Genomic DNA, 20,471 nt, shown 5'->3' with positions numbered 1-20,471 from the left:
CGTAAAAGCAAGAACCTTTCTGCCCCCACGGCCCCAAAGCCTAAAACCTGACCTAAAGAAATTATCTGACCTTCCGGGTTTAAGTCTTAAGACCCCCTTGGAGAGGCCCAGGAGGAGAAGCCGAGAAGAATCTAGACAGACCAGCCTTGTGGGGTTTCCCCACTCACCCTACTAGCATTAGATCACACCCTTTTTGTCCAATCATATTTCTACAAGGCTTTCCATACTTTGTTGATCTGAAACATAAAAACAGACAATTTCTCCTCTAAGTCTTCCCTCTGAAGTTTCTTGGATGCTCGCACTAAATAAATGTGTGTGTGTGTTCTCTTAATAATCTGCCTTGATTTTCCAGCAAACTTTTACAGGGCCAAGGGTTTGGGTCCCTTCCGAGGCAAACCTCGCTGGATCAGTCCAGTCTTGGGATGCAGCCCTCCAGCTGCATGGTGTCCAGGTCTGCTGCCCAACCCTTCTCTCCTGGTGCCAAGCATCATCAGGGTAACCTTGATAATAACCTGGTGCCCTCTGTGGCAGCCTCTGCAGTGCCCTTCACCTTGGAGAGCCCGAGTCCGGGCAGTGGCTCAGAAAACGCCAGGAACAGCCTGCTGCCGCTATGCTGAGCTGCAGCTGTGAGGACGCGTCCCCTCCGCATGGTAAGGTGTGGGCGGCTTACTGCTGATGCCAAGGAGCAGTGCGGGTATGCTGTCACTAAGGGAAACTGCGTGGCCACCCCTGGCTCGCTGTGTGACCCTAATCATGCTGCTGATAAGAAAAGTAATGATAACAACATTAATAATAGCAGCTAACATTTACAGAATGCTTCCTAAGTGCTGCGTACTGTTTTAAACTTTGTTCATATATTAAACCAATTAGTTGTCACAGTTGTAGAGACCAGAATCTGCTATCCCAAAATATACTATTTTGGCATAAGGATATTTTTTGAGCCGAAGGCAGTTGAAAAGTAGATATAAGAAGAGCTCTCTGCCTTCCCTCTATTTACCTATAACCAGGACACAAAGTTGTCCTGCAAAAATGTCCCCCAACCCCACAGCAGGAAAGACAGATGTTAATCACTGGAGACCCTTTAAACCCGCACCATCCCGAGGCACCAGAGAAATCTATGTAACAAATTTAATCAACTTCCACTCCTGTCTCCATATATTTGCCTTCCCACAATTTGCTGCCCTAGGAATTCAAAATCCCTTTCCTTTGTGTGCAACGCCTCTGAAAAGTTATCCTTCTCTCGTTAAGATGCTGTAAGGCACAAGCTCTAACCATCTGAGGTCCTGAACTCCAAGTGCTTCCGAGCTAAGTGTGGCTGCTGCTGTTGTTAAACTTCTGTCTGTATTTTTCTTGTTAACTTGGCTTTTCTTAGTCTGCTTTAGAGGGCGCAGTGCCCCTAAGATGGATAAAGGGAAAAGAAAGTTTTTCCTCCCCTGCCCAGCGATCCTTTGTTATTATCCTACTTAATACATGGAGGAAAGGGGGGCCTAGCGATGGAGAGTTCCGTGCCCATCAACACAGCCCCTGGGACGTGGCTCACTCCAACTCCAAGGTCGGGCTCCTCATGTGAAGGTGAAGGGCTCGGGCCTGAGGAGCTCAGACGCATACCTTCTGCTCTCACCTTCTGGAGCAAGAACGAAGCACAGAAAAGTGGTTTATTTCTCTGTCTTCCTTTATCCTGATTTTTCATAATACTTGACAGACTCTGTTAATCATAATTTATCGAATTATTGCTACATGCCAGGCATAGGCCTAAGCAATTCACCTGCACGCTCTCCTGTACTCCTAGCAATCCCGTGAAGAAGGTTGTTATTCTGATTTTATCCCGAAACATCAAAGGCTCAGAAAGGTTCCGCGACTTGCCCAAGGTAACACAGCGAGGAAGCCAGGGAAGAATACAGACCGGCCCTTAACACCCCAAGTTTCTCCTGTTTGCCTGTTTCTGTCCCCACCCCTCATTCCCACATCTCTCTCTAGAAGGCAGAGAAGGTGTCACCTGTGTCCCCAGCTCTATCAGGGCCCTGAGAAAATGCTTGATGGACTCATAAACTAACTTAGCAAATGATGAATAGATGGAAGGCAGGAAAGAAGAGGGGAAGAGAAGAGCAAGGGACAGAAAGAAAAGAAGAAACTTAGGAGGGAAGGAGGGAAAGAAGAAAAAGTACAATGAATGAATCAAAAAATAAAAGAATAAAGAAAAGGGAAAAAAGAATGAAAACAAAGAGCCCAGAAAAATGAAAGAGGAAAAAAAGGACAGATCCAAAGACGACCCAGGCAATCCCAGGCCTGCTGGCTCTCGCCCGACCCCCAGACACCCCGCCAAGAGCTGCTTCCTGAGCCCCTGGAGGCAGCTGGGCCCTAGCCAAGCAGCAGTCATGCCCCCTGGAGCTGGACACCACGATACCTCAGGCTGAGGGCATGTGACAGGCAGAGGGAAGCAGAGCTCTCAGAACCTGGCATCAAGGTTCCAAGGAAAGGTCGGCAGGCAAAGGCACTGGCAGGCAGGGAAGCGCTTCACAGCCGGCATGGGGATTGCTGCTGGGGCGTCTGCCACTCCAGCCCCACAGAGAACAGCTATTCCTGCCATGCGCTGAGCCATCTGCTAAAGAGAAGCCCACCACCTTCCAGCCCACCCTGCTCTCTCATACCCACCTTCCAGCCCACCCTGCTCTCTCGCGCCCACCTTCCAGCCCACCCTGCTCTCTCGCACCCACCTTCCAGCCCACCCTGCTCTCTCGCACCCACCTTCCAGCCCACCCTGCTCTCTCGCACCTGCACTGGGAGCTCTGCTCAAATCTTTCCCCCAGGATCTGGGTCTGCTCAGGGACAGAATTCTTCTCAGAATACAAGGACACTACATTCTTAAGACCTTTGAAACCTCCTGGGGTCCCAGAATTCAGCATAACAGTGGGTCCAGGACTCCCCTGTCCCCAGGGTGCTGCTATACCCTTCTACTTTTTTTTTTCCTCTGAGACAGAGTCTCACTCGGTCCTCTGGATAGAGGGCCCTGACATCCTAGCTCACAGCAACCTCCACCTCTTGGGTTCAAGCTATCCTCTTGCCTCAGCCTTCTGAGTAGCTAGGGCTACAGGTGACCACCACCATGCCCAGCTAGTTTTTCTATTTTCAGTAGAGACAGGGTCTCGTTCTTGCTCAGGCTAGTCTCGAACTCTTGATCTCAAGCAATCCACCCACCTCAGCCTCCTGAGTGCTATGATTACAGGCGTGAGCCACCGTGCGTGCCCGGCCTGCTGTATCCTTCTGTACCCTTCTGTATTAAAGAGGCTGCCAGGAACGGAGGGAGGAAGCTGGGATCCCAGAGCCCTGGCCTCTCAACCCAGGGCAGCCAGTCATCCCATCTTCAGAAGAGTCAAGTCAGGAACCTTGACTGGAGCCAGGTGAGAACTCAGCAGCCCTCCCGTCCCTAAACAGAGCCATGATCGGCTCCTGTAATTCTCCCTGAAGCCCTGGTGAAAGGGCCCCTGACCTGCAGGTGGAAGCCATGGGGCCATCCTGGGGGGACTCCTCCTGTCTCCCTGCCCCTGCCCCAAGTCCCTAGGCCTCTGTTCTGTGGAATCTGTAGCAGCAGAACAGGGAGCTCTGGGCAGGAAATCCTGCTTCAAAGCCTCCAGGGTTCACCGTCCAGGGCTCCTTCTCCATAAAGCCCTTGAGTTGCCTCCACAATGTGGAATCATCCCCACCTTCTGAATATGTTTAAGTAGCTGTGTGTGCCAGGCCCTGCGCTAAGCAGGGGGGGTGGTCTCCCAGCCTCATGGCAGGCTTGGGCCCTGGGCATTATCACCTCCATCTCACAGGTAAAGATGTGGATGCTCCTGGAGGTGAGAGACCTGTCTGAGGGCTCTAGGCCTTATGGCATAGAGCTGGGATTCAAATCTGAGTCTGCCTAACCCCAACGCCTATGCTCAAAGCAACCACACAACAATCCCTTCACAGGCAGGTGCTTCAGCCTCTATCTTTACACACTGATGACACCATTCCTCCCCCTCCATTGGCTCTTTATTCAAATGTCACCTTTACGAACTGCAGGCATCCCCCCAACTCCCCTTCTCTCCTTCCCTGAGTTGATTTTCTTTGCAATATCCATTATCATCGCATGTCTAATAGGCTTTATTCTTGTTGTACGTTCTTGCTATGCTCCGTCCTCCACCTTGAATATGACCCCCTTGAATACAGAGATTTTTTTGCTTATTTTTTTCACTATCCTGTCTCCACCAGAAATGGCTGGCTCACAATAGGCTTTCAAAAGATATTAGTGAAATGCAAACACTGTAACCTAATAATCTGTACCCTCATATTAACCTAAAAGTTTTTCTAAAAGATATTTGTGTCAAAATACAAAGGGAATCCACCTCTTGTGTTGGCTCTGGTTTCTTAGAAGTCCCTAGATTACAAACTTTTTGAGGATAAGGATCATATCAAATTCACCTCCGTGCAGCTCATGACAGAGAAAGGGATTTGTTCTGGGCGTGTGGAATAACGGAAGGGACGCTCTGACATCCTCTCATCTCTTTCTCAACCCCGACCTCAAACATACATCATCTCTTTCATGGACCACTGCATAGCCCACCTTCCTGGTCTCCGTGCGTCCAATTAGTTCTTCAAATCGTTTCAACAGCACAGACTGTCAGAGACATTTATTATAGAGCACAAATCCAGCCATGTCATCCCCTGTGGAAACACGCCAGTTGCTCCTTGATGTGTGTCTGAGCTCCCCCACATGGCCTTGGAGACTATCTGACCCGTGCCAGCGTCGTCTCCCACCGCGGTGTGTGCCCCTGCTCATTAGTTCCCTGACACTGATCCCCTTCCCTGCCACGTGCCATGCCTTCGTGCATGCTGTTCCTGATTCCTGGAATGCCATCCTTTTTTATTCGTTTCTAAGTCCTTCCTCACCCACTGGATTAGTGAACACCAGGCGTCTTTCAAACTCAGCTGAAGCCTCCCCCAAATCCCCTCTTTCCCTCCACCAAAGGAAAATTTAAAACTCTGTCTCCCAGATCATGCTGTACCGCTTTTGCTCTATCAGGAGGTCTTGGGAGCAGCGAACTCAACCACCCAACTGCTATGGACTGAATTTTCGTATCCCCCAAATTCGTATGATATTTGGAGATGGGACCTTTGGGCGGAGATGAGGTGGTGAGGGTAGAGTTCACGATGGGGCAACTGCCCACACAAAGCTTGCTCTCTGTCCCTGCACTCAGCCTTTTGGGGACAGAGCAAGAAGACAGCCATCTGTAAACCTGGAAAGAGTCCTTACCAGGACCTGCCCATGCAGGTACCCTGACTTTCCCAGATGGTCCAGCCTCCAGAACCCTGACAAACAGATGTCCATTGCTTAAGCCACTCAGTCTATGACAATTTGTTATAGAAGCTCCACTGACCGAGACACCAACACAGTTGAAAACTTGGAAATAAGGGTGGTGGGGTGGGAAAGGGCTCCAGGTCCACCCTCCCCAGCACCTCTCGCTAAACCTTACAAAAGGAGCAAAGATCTTAGTCAGTTGCATCTGCCTTAGGAAACAATGCACATTATTTCATCATTTGCCTCCCCTGACTTCCGGCAAATGGACAGATAAATCGGAGCAAATTTTGTTGAAGACCACTGGCTGCTTGAAGCAAGAGAAGGTGGGGATGTGAGAGGGGGTAGGGAAGATAGATCCTGAAGAACTCTAAAAACAGTAATCTGGGACCATTTAGCATACGGGTAAATAGTCCCATGTGGAACAGCCACCCTTAGGGGCATCATGGTCTCATAACACTCCATGTTGCTCTTTCAAATCTCATAAAAATTATACCATTTTGTTATTAACTGGGCAAGAAATAATTTAAAATAGAAAGTTTCCATGCAAAAGCTAAATTCAAAAAAGGAAACTCTTTAGAACACAAAAGTTTATAATTGAAATGATCCCTATGAAGACTAACTTCTAGAATAACACATAACAGAGGGATTGGCCTATAGTAAGTACTGCATGTTACTATAGTGCGTGAATACCACATGTTACTATAGTGTGTGAGTGCTACATGTTACTATAGCATGTGAGTGCTACATGTTACTACAGCATATGAGTACTACATGTTACTATAGCATGTGAGTACCACATGCTACTATAGTGTGTGAGTGCTACATGTTACTATAGCATGTGAATGCTACATATTACTATAGTGTGTGAATACTACATGTTACTATAGCATGTGAGTACTCGTGTTACTACAGCATGTGAGTACCACATGCTACTATAGTGGGTGAGTGCTACATGTCACTATAGCGAGTGAGTACTACATGTTACTATAGCATGTGAGTACCACATGCTACTATAGTGGGTGCTACATGTCACTACAGCGAGTGAGTACTACATGTTACTATAGCATGTGAGTACCACATGCTACAATAGTGGGTGAGTGCTACATGTTACTATAGCATGTGAGTACCACATGCTACTATAGTGGGTGAGTGCTACATGCCACTATAGCAAGTGAGTACTACATGTTACTATGGCATGTGAGTACCACATGCTACTATAGTGGGTGAGTGCTACATGTCACTATAGCGAGTGAGTAGTACATGTTACTATAGCATGTGAGTACCACATGCTACTATAGTGGGTGCTACATGTCACTATAGCGTGTGAGTACTACATGTTACTATAGCATGTGAGTACCACATGTTACTATAGCATGTGAGTGCTACATTTTACTATACTGTGTGAGTGCTACATGTTAGTATAGCATATGAGTGCTACATGTTACTATAGCATGTAATACATGTTAGTATAGTGAGTAAGTGCTACATGTTAGTTTAGTATGTAAACTACACTATAGTTTACTATAGTGTGTAAGTCCTATATGCTAGTATAGTGTGTAAATGCTACATGTTAGTGTAGCAAATCAGTACTACATGTTACTATTGTGTTAGTATAGTGTGTGAGTACCATGTGCTAGTATAGTTCATAAGTACATGCTAGTATAATGTGTGAGTACCACATTCTAGTATAGTGTGTGAGTACCACATGCTAGTATGGTGTGTGTGTACCACATGCTAGTAGAGTGTGTGAGTACCATGTGCAAGTAGAGTGTGTGAGTACCACGTGCTAGTAGAGTGTATGTGTACCACGTGCAAGTAGAGTGTGTGAGTACCACATGCTAGTAGTGTGTGTACCACATGCTAGTAGAGTGTGTGAGTACCACATGCTAGTAGAGTGTGTGAGTACCACGTGCAAGTAGAGTGTGTGAGTACCACATGCTAGTATAGCGTGTGAGTACCACATGCTAGTATAGTGTGTGAGTACTTTATGTTACTACAGTGTGTTATTGCTGCTGCTGCTGTTACTTCACCTTCTCATACTCTGGAGATGCCCCAACAAGGTTAGTGCAGCATATTGGTGCAAAGCATGTGCTCCTGAAGTCATAACTACCTGGGTTAATACCCCAGCTCTTCTATTTCTAGCTCTGTGACCTTGAGCCAGTCATGAATCTCTCTGTGCCTCAGTCTACTCATCATAATACAGGGATAATAATTCTAGCTCACCCACAGGCTGTGATGAGAACTAATCCATGTGAAGTGCTTTGCACTAGGTGTGGCGCACAGTGAGTGTGTCACAGGAAGAGGTGGCTCTGGCATCTTGGGCAGGTGGGCAGGATGATGAGCAAAAAGGAGGTGCAGGGTCTGTGAGCGTCAGGGAAGGCCCAGAAAGGTGCCAGGTACAGCATCCTCCTGCCCAGCTCTGCTCACACGGCCCCAGCCAACTCAGTCACACTGGTAGCTTTCCTCAAATGTGCTTCATCATAGGAGACTTGGACAGCACAAGGGACACTCTGCATACACCTTGTTCTTGGACTGCTGGGTAGATCTCATCACAGTGGGCCCCTTGTTAGTAACTGGGGAACTGACTACCTGCTGCAATTCCTTCAGACTTATTGACCACAGAAAGACAAAGTGACTTAAATACCATCCCTAAACGGACGCCTGCCCTCGGGTCAGTCCCCATCATCACCGCCTCACATATTCCAGCCTCCTGCCATTCTCTGTCCTTATTCTAAGATTTTGCTTCTGTTTTTACTTCTACCTGGATGCTAATTCCCCAGCCTTCTCCAAGGGAAGATTCCTGCTAAACACAGAAATCACATCTCAAACATAATCTCCTCTGTGGAGCCCTCTCAGCGTCCCCAAAGTTATCTCATGGTGTGGTTGGCTGTCACCTCCCTAGAAAGCTTTGCGGGGCTTGCTAACTACAGACCTCCTACTTTGGAGATCAGGGCCTGACCACCTGCGCTTGTAACAACTTTCCCAGACGATTCTTGCACACATTAACGTTACGTAGATGCAAGCCAGCCTTGCCAACCTTAGGCTTAGTAATTTTTCCCTCCCCTGTGCTCCCCTGAAACCTCCCACATGAGCTCTGTTGGCTAAAAAATCACCTCTCTCCAGACCACAAGCTACTTGAGGGTAGAGGAATCTATCTGAGTTGTATTTAAATTCTTAGCTCCCCAGCTGTACTCTTTCTCCTTTCCCTTCCATTCCCCATCTCGCTCATCACCAAGTCTAAGAGACTTGGCTTTGGAAAGGTTTTTTGATTTTTGACCACCTCTTGCCCTTTTCACCCCACTGACCTTAGTCCCAGCTACCATCCTCTCTTCCTCACAGGCTGCTGCGATGACCCACTTGCTTCTGCACCTCCGGCCTTTACCCCTATAGCTTCCTTAACACGTGGCACTCAGAATGATTCTTTAACAACAGGTGAAACATTTGCAAATCACATATTCAAGAAAGCACTGGTATCCAGAAGATACCAAAATGCCAGAAACTCAACAATAAGAAAAATAAGATAAAAATAAGGCAATTGAAAAATAATGAGTAACAAAACCTGAACAGATGGCAAATAGAACATAAGGATGGCAAACACACATACGAAAAGACATTCGACATCATTAGCAAATTAGGGTGATGCAAATGAAGACCGTTACGCTATTAGAATGGCTAAAATCGAGACGGAGTCGCTAGAACTTTCAGCCATTGCTGATGGAAGTGCTAAGACAGTACAGCCACTCTGAAAATTAGCTCAACCGTTTTGTGTGAAGTTGGGTGGAGCCTTAGCATATGTTAGAGCAATCCAACTCCTGAGTGTTTACTCTAGAGAAGCAGAAATGTATGTTCACATAAAAACCTGAACACCAATGTGTAGAGCAGCTTTAATCATAATCCCTGAGAGCTGGACACAACCCAAGTGTCCATAATCCCTCAGGCTGGAAACAGCCCAGGGAATGAATGGATGGACGACCCGTGGTGCATCTCTGCAAAGGAGCCTAGCCAGCTTTGTTAGACAAAGGAACAGACTGTTGCTACACACAGCAGTGTGAATGGACCTGAAGACGTTAGGCCCAGGGAAAAAGCCAGCCTCAGAAGGTGATCTGCTGTGTGATTCCATTCATAGGACATTCTCGAAAGACAAAGCTAGAGTGAGGGAGCGCAGAGTTGTAGTTGCCAAATGTTAGCAGTGGGGAGTTGGTGACCACGACGGGGCAGCAGAGAGTGTTTTGGAGGATGGAACTGCTTGGTCTATGTCCTCATTGTGGTGGTGGTGGCGGTGGCAAGAATCTATACATGTGTCAAAAGTCTGGAACTGTACAGCCAAACAAAGGCAATTTTCCCATATGACAATTTAAAAAAATAAAATCCATTAATATAAGGACAAGTCAACCCGTATTAATCGCCTTGCTCAAAACCTCCAACTTAGAATAGAATCTGAACTGCTCTCCCTGGACCCTAAGTTCCCACCAGAGCTGGCTTTGGGTACCTCTCCAATGACATCTTTCTGACTCCGCGTCTATGCTTCTTTCCTGCTCTGAGGAGCACTTGCTCTTCCCTCTGTCTGGAACTCTTTTCCACAGATATTTCCAAAACTCACTCCCAAACTTCACGGCTCTGCTGAATCTCCAACTGACTTTTCTATACTAGCATTTTACACTGTTTCATTTTCTTTATTGCATTCATTCATGACTAAAGGACATCGTATAATGTCTTTGTTTTATGATTATTTCCTCCCTTCTGCACCAGAATATAAGATCCACAAGTTAAGGACTCCGTACTGTTCACCAACACACCCCCAGCACTTAGATGCCGCCTACCACAGGATTAGAAATCTACCGATATGTGCTGAATGAATGAATGAGGAAACCCAAGAGATGAACAGTCAGTAATGAAATTCACAGTGCTTTGAAGCTGGGAGCCATACTGTGGCTCAAAAATTTCTTTGTATCAACCCTCAAATCCCCTACCCACTCGGGCCCACTCCCAAATACATAACTCAGCTATTGGTGCTTTAAAAATATATTAAGTTCAACACCTCGCTGTGCAGCTCAGGTGCATGGTTAGGAAACTGGAATGAGGATGAACTATTTTAGGAGGGCCAAGGCCTCTAAGCCCAGCATTCTTAGAATAGGGCTATGTGAAGCGTCCGAAGGGCTTGAAGAAAGCCATCTAGAAGTGCTACTAACGTAAGCAAAGAAATGTGAGGTGACATCGAAGAAAGTGAAAAAACAACACCTCTCTGCAACACCTTTCCAAGGGGAGTGGATAAATTAGCATCTACAGAATACCTACTCTATAGAGTCTAAGCTTGCTAAAGATTCTCATTTAATCCCCTCCTCCACCCTGCAAGGCCAGGCCTATCTATGTCATTTTCACACATAAACAAACAACCCAGAGAGGTTCAGAAACACACTCGATGTAACACAATGGTAAGTAACATCTGGCACTTTGAACTCAGCTCTGTGTCACTTCTGATCTCATTTCTTTTTCTGCTTTGAATTTTTGAAGCCCTTTTCAGGGACATGGGGAGTGAACTCTGTCCAGAGAAGCAGAACATGCCAACTTCAAATAGGAAAAACCTACTGGAGGCAGGTGGCCAGATTCTTCTCTAAAACTTTTCAGAGACCAGCATGGACATGTCTGCTGAAGTGAGACGCTGAGTACCTTCCAGCAAACATTTACTGGGCGCCCGCTCAGTAACAGCACCTGGCATGGGTGTTTCTGCAAACACCATCTCATTTAATTTTCATCATCATTGACAAGGTTGTTAGTATGTGTAAAAGCATACTACAGAGGCTGTTCACCCGAACAGAATGGCATAACTCCTGCAAGCAAGCAAGATCGCCTGAAAAGTCCCTCTCCTTCACCCACGCCAGCTGCAGGTGTGACAGTTATCTAAAAGACAAAACAGTATGAAGACGCAGAGGACCACATACAGACCTTCTTTTGCTACTTCTTTTAGTGTAGGCCAGCGCTCTGCACACTGGCTAGGGTAGGAATTATTGTTCAGGGTTGCAGACACACCCCAAAAGTGCATACTGCAAGTTTTTGGTGATTAAAAGACTCGGGGGAGGTAGTTTTGGCAATACATGACTTTCACGCTCATATACCCATGACTTTGGAAGCTAAAGAATGAGTAAGATGCAGTCTGCACATTCCTCTCATTTACTCCTGCTTGACGGATCATCAAGGGATCTCCGATCCAGAAAGAAAATCAGAGACCATCCAGCTCCACTCCTCGGCAGGGGCGGCAGAAGGTGGAGGCTCCCCGCTGGCCAGCTCCACCATCACCAAGCTCTTTCTCTGCTGGTCTCTCCTCTCAACTTCCACCCAGGGCAGGTAGCTCTGCCCTCCAGCCCTGCAGAACAATTATACCCCCACTTTCCTATGATCCTTTGAATATTTAAAGTCTGTTATTAGGACAATACTTCTTAATGTTATGGTGATCATGGAAAGGGCCAAGTATCTATGTGGTGCTTTTTAATAACTACTTGATGGTTTTTTTTATTTCTAGGTGTGCATCTCTGCTCGTCCAAGCCATTGACACCCGCCTCCCCATTAGGCAGCTCCACCAGTTTAATTAAGTTCAGCATTTTGGGAGCTGTGCCCTAGAAACATGCAGCTTGGCTGGGAAGACAAAGAGCAGAAACCACACGTGGTAGCAAGAGTTCTTCAGAGGCAGAGATTGGGGGCCAGCCACAGGCAGAGGGACAGGGTTAGAGTCCGGCCAGCCCATCCACTGGGAGGATTGCGGACCTGTGAGCTAGACGCCAATGACACATAGCCTGGACCCGAGACTGCCCCAAGAAGGTGACCAGGTCTCCTGCCCTCCTTGCTCACACCCTGCATGTCTCAGACCCCTGACGTTAAAGCCAAGCAGAGGAGGTGCTCCGTGAGTCTACTCTAATCTTTTGGCATTGAAAAGGGGCCTGAAGGTAAGAGTGACTAAATTCAACTCACCCCAAAGGTCTCAAATAAAGGTTAAAAAAAAAAAACACCCTCATTAATAATTATACAACAAATAAAAACCAAAAATCTCATTCAAATAGTACCTAAGACAGGGGGTCTTGGTCTCCCACTTCCTGCCATCAGTCAACTCCCCAGGGCACATGAAACAGATCATCTAACTTCTCTAGACCTCCGTTTTCTCAGCTATAAATTGAGGGGCCTGGTCCAGAGGACTGTAAGCAGTAAGTGGATAATCTGTAATAACCAGGGGCTGAACTAGCCTGTCTCAAAATCAGCGCGTAATTCCCAGTAAAAGAGGCATATAGGAGGACACAGAGGCAGAGAAAGTCTCTAGGCCCAGCCCCCGATCTTCCCCAGCACATTCACCGGCACTGTTCAAATTTCAGCCTTAACATTTGCCATGTACGTGATCTTGGGTGAGTCATTCAACCTGCATTAGCCTCGATTTTCACATCTGTACAATATGGTTAATTCTATTCTGGGTGCAGTTGGGAGGGTGAAATGGGTTAAAGCCTATGTACCCAGCTCCAGAAGACATACACTGTGTGCACCTTTATTCCAATATTCTTAACCCACTGAACTCCACCAACAGACACAGATTCCAAAGGTGTATCTCAACCCAAAGCACAGATGGCCAGAGCTAGAAGGGCTCTAAAAACCATCAAGTCCACCTCCCTCCTACCTTTGTGATTTACAGTTGAGGGAACGGAGGCTCAGAAAGGTCTGGTGACCGGCTCAAGGACCCAAATCAGCAAAGCCTTCAGCAGCAGAGCCCAGCCTAGAACACAGGGCACAGGCACCAAAGATTTCACAAGACACAACAGGAACCCTGCCCAGGCTCCCCTCTCTGAAACTGGGAACACCACCACCCCCACTGACAGCCAAATTCTGAAAAACAAAAAGAGGAACATTTATTTATGTATATTTTGGAGGGTTGCAAGGCAGGGGAAGCATCATAGTATCACTATGAAAGGGGGATTTCTTGAATTATCTATGGAATGAAGGTCAGAGTTTCCTGCTAGCAACCTTTCCCAGGTACCCTACACTCCCCCTCCTATCCCCACATCTGCTCTTGAACTTCAATCTTGAGGCATACCTGCTTGTATGTGGACCCCTTCTGTACAAGGTGAGAAGTTTTAGCCTGGGGAAAATAATCCATGCCTCATTAAACACACATGCACACAAAAATCCCCGTCACAGTCATACTGTCCATAACACAAAAAGAATTCCTCTCTCCGCCCTTAAGAGTCCCAGCCTGGGGCATCTAGGAAAAGTGTCCAAATTCATTAAGGCACACTGATAACTCAAGGGTCAGAAACCCCAAATGACATTATTAAAATCCCTGAGACCAATTAGGAGCTTCCGGAGAAACCTTGGCCCAGAGTCTACCAAGGACCACTCGGTTGAGCTGCAGCAGTGAAGAGAGAGCTCAGACAACATAAGGAGGGTCTAAGTGAGAGCTGGCTACAGAGATGCAGCGCTCACCTGACCGGCTCCCCTCTGGCCCAAATTCCCAAAAGTCAGCATCTATCTGACATCTGACAAACGCTTTAGAGCTCCTGGTGAGACTGCTCCCCAGCCAGTGTCGGCGGAACTTGGATTAAGAGGGCCCTAATCCAAACCTCACATTGTGCATTTCACCAAACAGATCCAGAGAGGGAGACCTTCCTGCCCAAGCTCACAGGGCAGCCAGCTGGCAACCACTGGGCTGAGCTGACTCCTGACCTCTAGTCTGGGGTGGTTTCCTCCCCCCCCCCCAAGGTTCTTCCCCATCAGGCCAACTCCCTCTTTCAAAATCTTGGGCTCACCTCCTGATTCTGAGGATTCTGCCAGGTTGAACAATGCTCAGAAGCAGGTGGCAGTTTAGCGAGTCATTCAGAGGGACCTGGGGCTGTGCCCGTCCCCGATGGCCAGGAGAGACTGCAGCGAGAGACTGCAGCATGGAACTTTGAAAGGGCTCTCTCCTCTCTAAAGAATCCTCCTCTTCCTCCTCTTTCCTCCTCCTCTTCCACCTTCTCTTCCTCCTCCTCCGTAGTACTACAGAGACATGTGCTCTGCTTGGGAGGAGGTAAGGAGGGGAGAGTGGCTGTTTATTGGAAGAAGGGCAACAATCTGCTGGGCTCTGCTATATACTCACACTAGCATAAGGAGAACCGAAAAAAAATTTTTGAGAGAGAGCTCTATCTGCTGCCACAAAATTATTAACTCTTGTGCTCCAGCTCTGCTCTCCTACAGCTGAAGCAAGAGAAACAATACACTTAACCAATGGAGTGCCAGCCAAAGACATTACATCATCGGTCAGCACCGTCATTGGCTAATAATTCCTAGAAGGCAAAATTCTGCTTCTAGGGGCTTAACCCTTTCATGCTCATCCGAGCAAAGAATATTTCGGTCTAATCCAATGGTTCCAGGACTTGCTTTTATCAGAATTATCTGGGCTGCTTTCTACACGTACAGATTGCCATGCCCCACCTCAAACCATCTAAATCAGAATCTTCGGGGGAAGCACAGATGCCTGCATTTTAAACAGTGTACAGAGTGTGGGGACCACAGGTTTACTCAAAAATTCTTCCTCCCCAAACAAGACAGCATTTTTCGGATTATTTATAATGTGCCCGACACGGGGCTACATCATCTCACTGATTTCCTACACTGAGCAGTGGACATTTTTAGCCCCATTTCATGAGTATAAAAAGTAAAGTTCAGGGAGGACAAGTCAACTTGCTCAAGGGATAGATAGAGCCTTGCTTTGCAAACCAGGGTCTTTGAACCCTACCTTGCTGCCCCTGGGAAGCTCCCATTTGAAGTCAAACCAAGCCATTTGTTTACTCATGGCTCCCAGGGCTACAGAAATTATAGATTCTTTGGATGAGCTAGAAAATGCCAGCAACCTGTGAGGAACTGGGGAATGAAGACAATGAAGGATCATTTTCTTTCTCAGGCTCCTTCCCTCTGCTTCTGCTGCCAATCTTGGCTGACCCCCCCCCCCTACTTTCTGTAGGAAGCCTCCCTCCATTTCTGTACCTTGGATTGATGCCCCTACTCTGTGGTCTGAAAGTCCTCGGTTTCTGTGGGCTCTGGTTGCTTATTTACTGGGAAACCTCCATGAGATTAGAGCCACACCTACCTTCTCCACCAACATATGCCCAGACAGCAAATACCTCCCGTGAATACTCAATCAGGACTATAGCAGGGAGGGAAGGAAGGCGTTCACAGAAGTTGTAAGTGGCATCATGCTGAGATGGGGAGGCAAGAGATTACAAGTCTGCAGGCCCATATGAAAATAATGGCTGATCTTAGGCAAGTTCATGTGGGGGGAACTCCTGGTTTTCTCATCTGAATATGAGGACAATAGCACCCTCCTATGAGCAGCCATGAAAATCAAACTAAAGAATGAGGTGGGTGGGGATTTTATCTTACGTATGCTCTCCCCCTACCATGCGCCCACTTTATGGACCGACCACCCTCATGCTGACAGCTCCATGTTTATTCCTCCAGCCCAGACCCTCCTCCTGGACTCCAGACAAACAGCCAATGCCTGTCTCTCTGTGGTTGTCTACAGGCATCTCCAAGACAGCATTTAAATTTTGTCACCTGAGCACAACTTGCCCCTTGCCTAGTCTCCTGCACTATTTGAATGGTGCCTCCATCACCCATCCTATTTTTTAAAATTTAAGGGAAATTTATATAACACAAAGGTAGTCATTTTAAAGACATAGTGCAGTGGCCTTGAGTATACTCAGAACGTTACACAAATCACAGCCTCGATCCAGGTTCGAACCATTTTCATTCCCAGAAGGAAACCACTTAGCCATTAAGTAGTCGGGCCCCACTGCCTCTCAGCCCAGGGAAAACACCAATTTTCTTCTGTCTCTGTACATTCACCTGTTCTGGATATTTTATATGAAGAGAATCATATAATAGAGGACCTTCTGTGTGTGGCTGTTCACATCCTTTCACGCCATGTTCTTAAGGTCCATCCACAATGCAGCGTGCATTAATACCTCATTCCTATTTATGGCTGATTAATATCCCAGTCTATGTATATACATTTTGTTTATCCATTTACTCAGCGATAGACATTTGATATCTAACCAATCGTAAACCGCAAGCCTGGCTATTGTCTTTGATCCCACCTTTCCTGTATTCCCCACATTTAATACATCAGCAAGTCTGGCCCATGTTGTGTGCTAAATATAGCCCAAATTTTACTTTCCTCTGACACTACTGCTATCCTCTAGCCCAGACAGCAGTATCTCTTTCACCCAACTTTCAACTGGTGACAAGAGCCTATTCTTTCTTCTCTGTAGTCTATGTCCACCCGGTAGCTGGTAGGATCTCTTAAATGATAAACCACCTCATCCATTCATTTGAGCACTATTTACTGAGCACCTTTCTTTAGGGAGGTTGCCTCCTAGAGGCATGATAAAGATCAGACAAATAAATATGTACTATTATAGCAGGTCATTACTGGGCCTAAAATCCTTCAATGATTCATTGCACTTTGAATGAAGTCCAAGGTCACATGGCCTCCAAGGCCTCAAGTATTTCAAATTCGTCTCAAGCTACTCTGCAACCTGCCCATTCTGCTCCCATCACAGTGGGCTCCATTCCCCCACCTCCTAGTCCCAGAGCAAGCTATTCTCTCTTCCTCTTGATATTGACATTGCTGAATCTTTTTCATTCCTCAGATCTCAATGTCAATATTATCCCCCATCGGGACCTTTCCTGGCTCTCCTGTTAAGCACATCCACCCTTCATTCATTTCACTCATTCAAGAAATATGTGCCAGGCTCGGCGCATGTAGCACAGTGGTTACACAGGGCCAGTCACATATACCGAGGGTGGTGGGTTTGAACCCAGCCCAGGCCAGCTAAACAATGACAACTGCAACAAAAAATAGCTGGGCATTGTGGCAGGTGCCTGTAGTCCCAGCTACTTGAGAGGCTGGGGCAAGAGAATCGCTTAAGCCTACGAATGTGAGGTTGCTTTGAGCTGTGACACCACAGCACTCTACGAAGGGTGACATAGTGTGTCTCTGTCTCCAGAAAGGAAGGAGGGAAGGAAGGAAGGAAGGAAGGAAAGAAGGAAGGAAGAGCCAAACCCTGCCCTGGGATCTTGGGATAGAATAATGTCTGATTCCCTGGAGTCTGAAGTCTAGCAGAGAGGATGAACAAGAGGGAAGTAAATAAAACAGATAAATAAGTACTGTGCAGGAACAGTACACAGAATGGTCCAGAAAGCCTTTCCAAGGAAGTTATAATGAAACAGAAGGATAAGAAGTCACCTGGGCAAAGGGCCTGTCATTCGCTGCCACGTCCTGGCTCTGCAGTGCAATGCTCCATCCTTCACTGTTTACTTTTGACCAATCTAAATATCGAAGGATTGTCTCTGTTGATCCTAAAAGACTGAGCTATGTCCCCAGAACCCAGGACAGCGCCTACTCTTCAGAAGGCGCTCAATATACATTGACTGAATTCTTAAGTGGATGAATGAATAAATGATTAATCAATCCATCCATCAATGAAATCCCTTAGAAAGTGTAACAAATCATAGAGTTTGCAAGTGACTATTATTACTGCTTAATGGCAAAAAGATATCAACTCGGTTGGGTTTGGAAAAAGACTGGGTTGACTGTAAAATAAGAGAACAAGTACCTAAGTTAGAGTATTATTAGACAACTCAGAGGGGATGTATGCACATAATACTCAGTAACGGGAAGCAGCAGTCATGGTGGCCGTTATTATTAAAGGCTCCTCATAAAAGCTGACTCAGCTGAAACGCCACAATTTTATTTCCAGGTGCAGTCAAGAAATTTAAAGGTGAGAGAAAGGAATGGTTATTGGGTGTTTTTCTAGGCACCAGGCACAGTAGAAAGTACCATCTCATTTGTTTCCAAATCCATCCTATGAGACTGAGTAGTAGATGCTTGTGGGACAACTCTCAACTCTCCTCAAGACCAGGATGCTTGCGACCTCCCCATGCCCACATTTGAGTCCCTATTTGGCTGGTCCCACTGGCCGGTCAACACAGGCTTCAAAGGGCAATCTCCTGGCCTCAGGAGATTGATGGAGGTCTCTGGAACTGCACCACAGATCAGTATCTACCTCTGTTCAATCCTGCTTCCCTCACTGCACACCCCCTTAGGAAGTGAGACCCCTCCCCAGGAACCTCCCATACACAAATCTCAGAATCTCCAGGGTCTTTTTCCAAGGAACTTAATACACGACAGTTGAGTATGACAATTCCCTTTTAAATCAGAAAACAGACGTTCAGAAAGATTGATAATACCTTCAACTAACCTGAAACAATAAAAAAAGAAAGAAAGAAAGAAAGATTGATAATGTCCCCAAGGCCCATAGCTAAAGTGACTTTCTGGTCTAACTTCCCAGCTGGCCCTTGCTCCTTCTATTACAGCAATTTACACACAGCCCTTCCTCCAATAGCTGAGGATGAACCTCTGTGAGACAGAAAAGGGAGCCCAGGGAGAGGGGAAGCCCATACAGAGGGCTAGAAGATGAAAAAAGGGGAGCAAAGCCCCCTTTCACAATCCTCCAGGGGCCATCCCTGATGATAAGATCATGGTCATAGGCTACAGAAAATATATATATAAATGACGTGTAGGTTGCAGAAGCAAGCATTACATGGGCAGTATCTCCCCGCCTGAATCCATGCCCAGGAGCCAGGGAGCAGGGCTTCTAAGCAGAGGGGGCCTTCCTTAAGGAGCCAGTGTGTTTGTGCACTCAAGTCCCAAAAAGTAACTACAATTTATCAGTTTTCCGATGCCCAGGCTTGTTACACTGTCCACACAGCTGCCAGAGTGACTAGATCACAAATCAGAATTCCTCCACTGCCCTCCTTCATCTCAGGACAAAATTGTAAAGATTCTAAGTTTGCATTTTAAGACCCGTGCGTATTTTAGCTCCCTGCTGCGTCACCTCGACAGGTCATGTCCTGCCCACCACCAGACTTGTTCTACTCCAACATCTGATGTAAAACTATCTGATGGTCTTGGTCAGCACACTGAACTTTTCAGTTCACAGGAAATTCCTGCTCTTCCCATCAACACCCTCCTACCCCACCCCCACCGTCCAACACGCAGAGTTTTCAGCCTGGACAACTGTCCTGTTCCTCCAAGTTCCCACTCAGTGGTCACCTCCTCCACGAAGCCTTCTTGGCTCCCTCACCGTCCTGCTCTCCACCTCGTGTCCACGGCATTACCCTGCACTATAATTGTTCCTCTGGAGTAGGAGCCAAGTAAGTGCCGAATAAATACGCGAGGCGCTGTATTCAGTGCTAGTCTCTGCTCCTAGCTTGGCCAGGGAATCGCTCTAAGATTTCTTCCTGTATCCCAAGATGAATGGAAATAAATGCCATAACAAACCTGACCCCTAACCCCAAGGCAACAGGTCATGAGGGTATCTGAAAACCGAAGGCAGGCGCTGGACACCAGCCTACAGCGGAGGTCCAGCCGCTGCGGCTCCCAGCACCCCGCAAGCTCTTCCCCGGGCCCGGCGCTGGGTGGAGACAGTTGTAAGAGTCACAATCTCCCGCGCCCCTGGCTCCCGGGCTCCGCAGGAAGCCCCGCACTCTGACCTGCCTGTCCACGGGTCTAGCCCAGGGCAGGGCAGCAGCAGTCGGAGAATGGAGCGTGGCACACAGCTCCTTGCCTCGCTCCCCGGCCCTCAGCGCGCTTGCACCCCGCAGGCACAGAGCTGGGAGCTCCGAGGGACGCAGCCCAGGGCAAGGACACAACAGCAGACCCCTCTCAGGGTGGGAGCTCCCTGGCGACGAAATCCCACAAAGTCTACTTCGCTCTGGTGTGCGAATTACCTTGTGAGCCGCTGGGAATGCAGCGCCGGGTAGCGCCTGGCAGCCGCTCCTGCCGGTCGATCGGCTCAGGGTCCCCGGAGCTCAGTCAGCTTCTGCCCCTCTCAGAGCGCGAGCGCCTCCGCCCGGCGGCCCGGCTTCCCCGCGCCGCGGCGCCCCATTGGCTCAGACAGGAAGGCCCCGCCCCCGATCTCCGCGCACCGCCCCTTTCCTCCGCCTCGCAGGCAGGGAATGTTGCTTCTGTACTTTAAGCTCTTGCCTGGCTCAGGAGACCGAGTGAGGTAACAATTCTTTGTCCCAGGAGGGTCTAGAAGCCCCTCGGGGAGTGCGAAGAGTGCAGCATCCT

The 20,471-nt window shown here is 47.6% G+C and overlaps 1 pseudogene; it reads left to right on the top strand.

The window, feature by feature from the left end:
* Positions 1–610: 610 nt before the first annotated feature.
* The window catches only part of LOC100958008, a 47,720-nt pseudogene continuing 27,859 nt past the window's right edge, over positions 611–20,471 (top strand).

This window comes from Otolemur garnettii, unplaced genomic scaffold (assembly GCF_000181295.1).
Source record: "Otolemur garnettii isolate 467f Iridium unplaced genomic scaffold, OtoGar3 scaffold00007, whole genome shotgun sequence".
Lineage (NCBI taxonomy): Eukaryota > Metazoa > Chordata > Mammalia > Primates > Galagidae > Otolemur > Otolemur garnettii.
The sequence above is the reverse complement of the archived record's forward strand: the minus strand, read 5'-3'. Positions and strand labels throughout refer to the sequence as shown.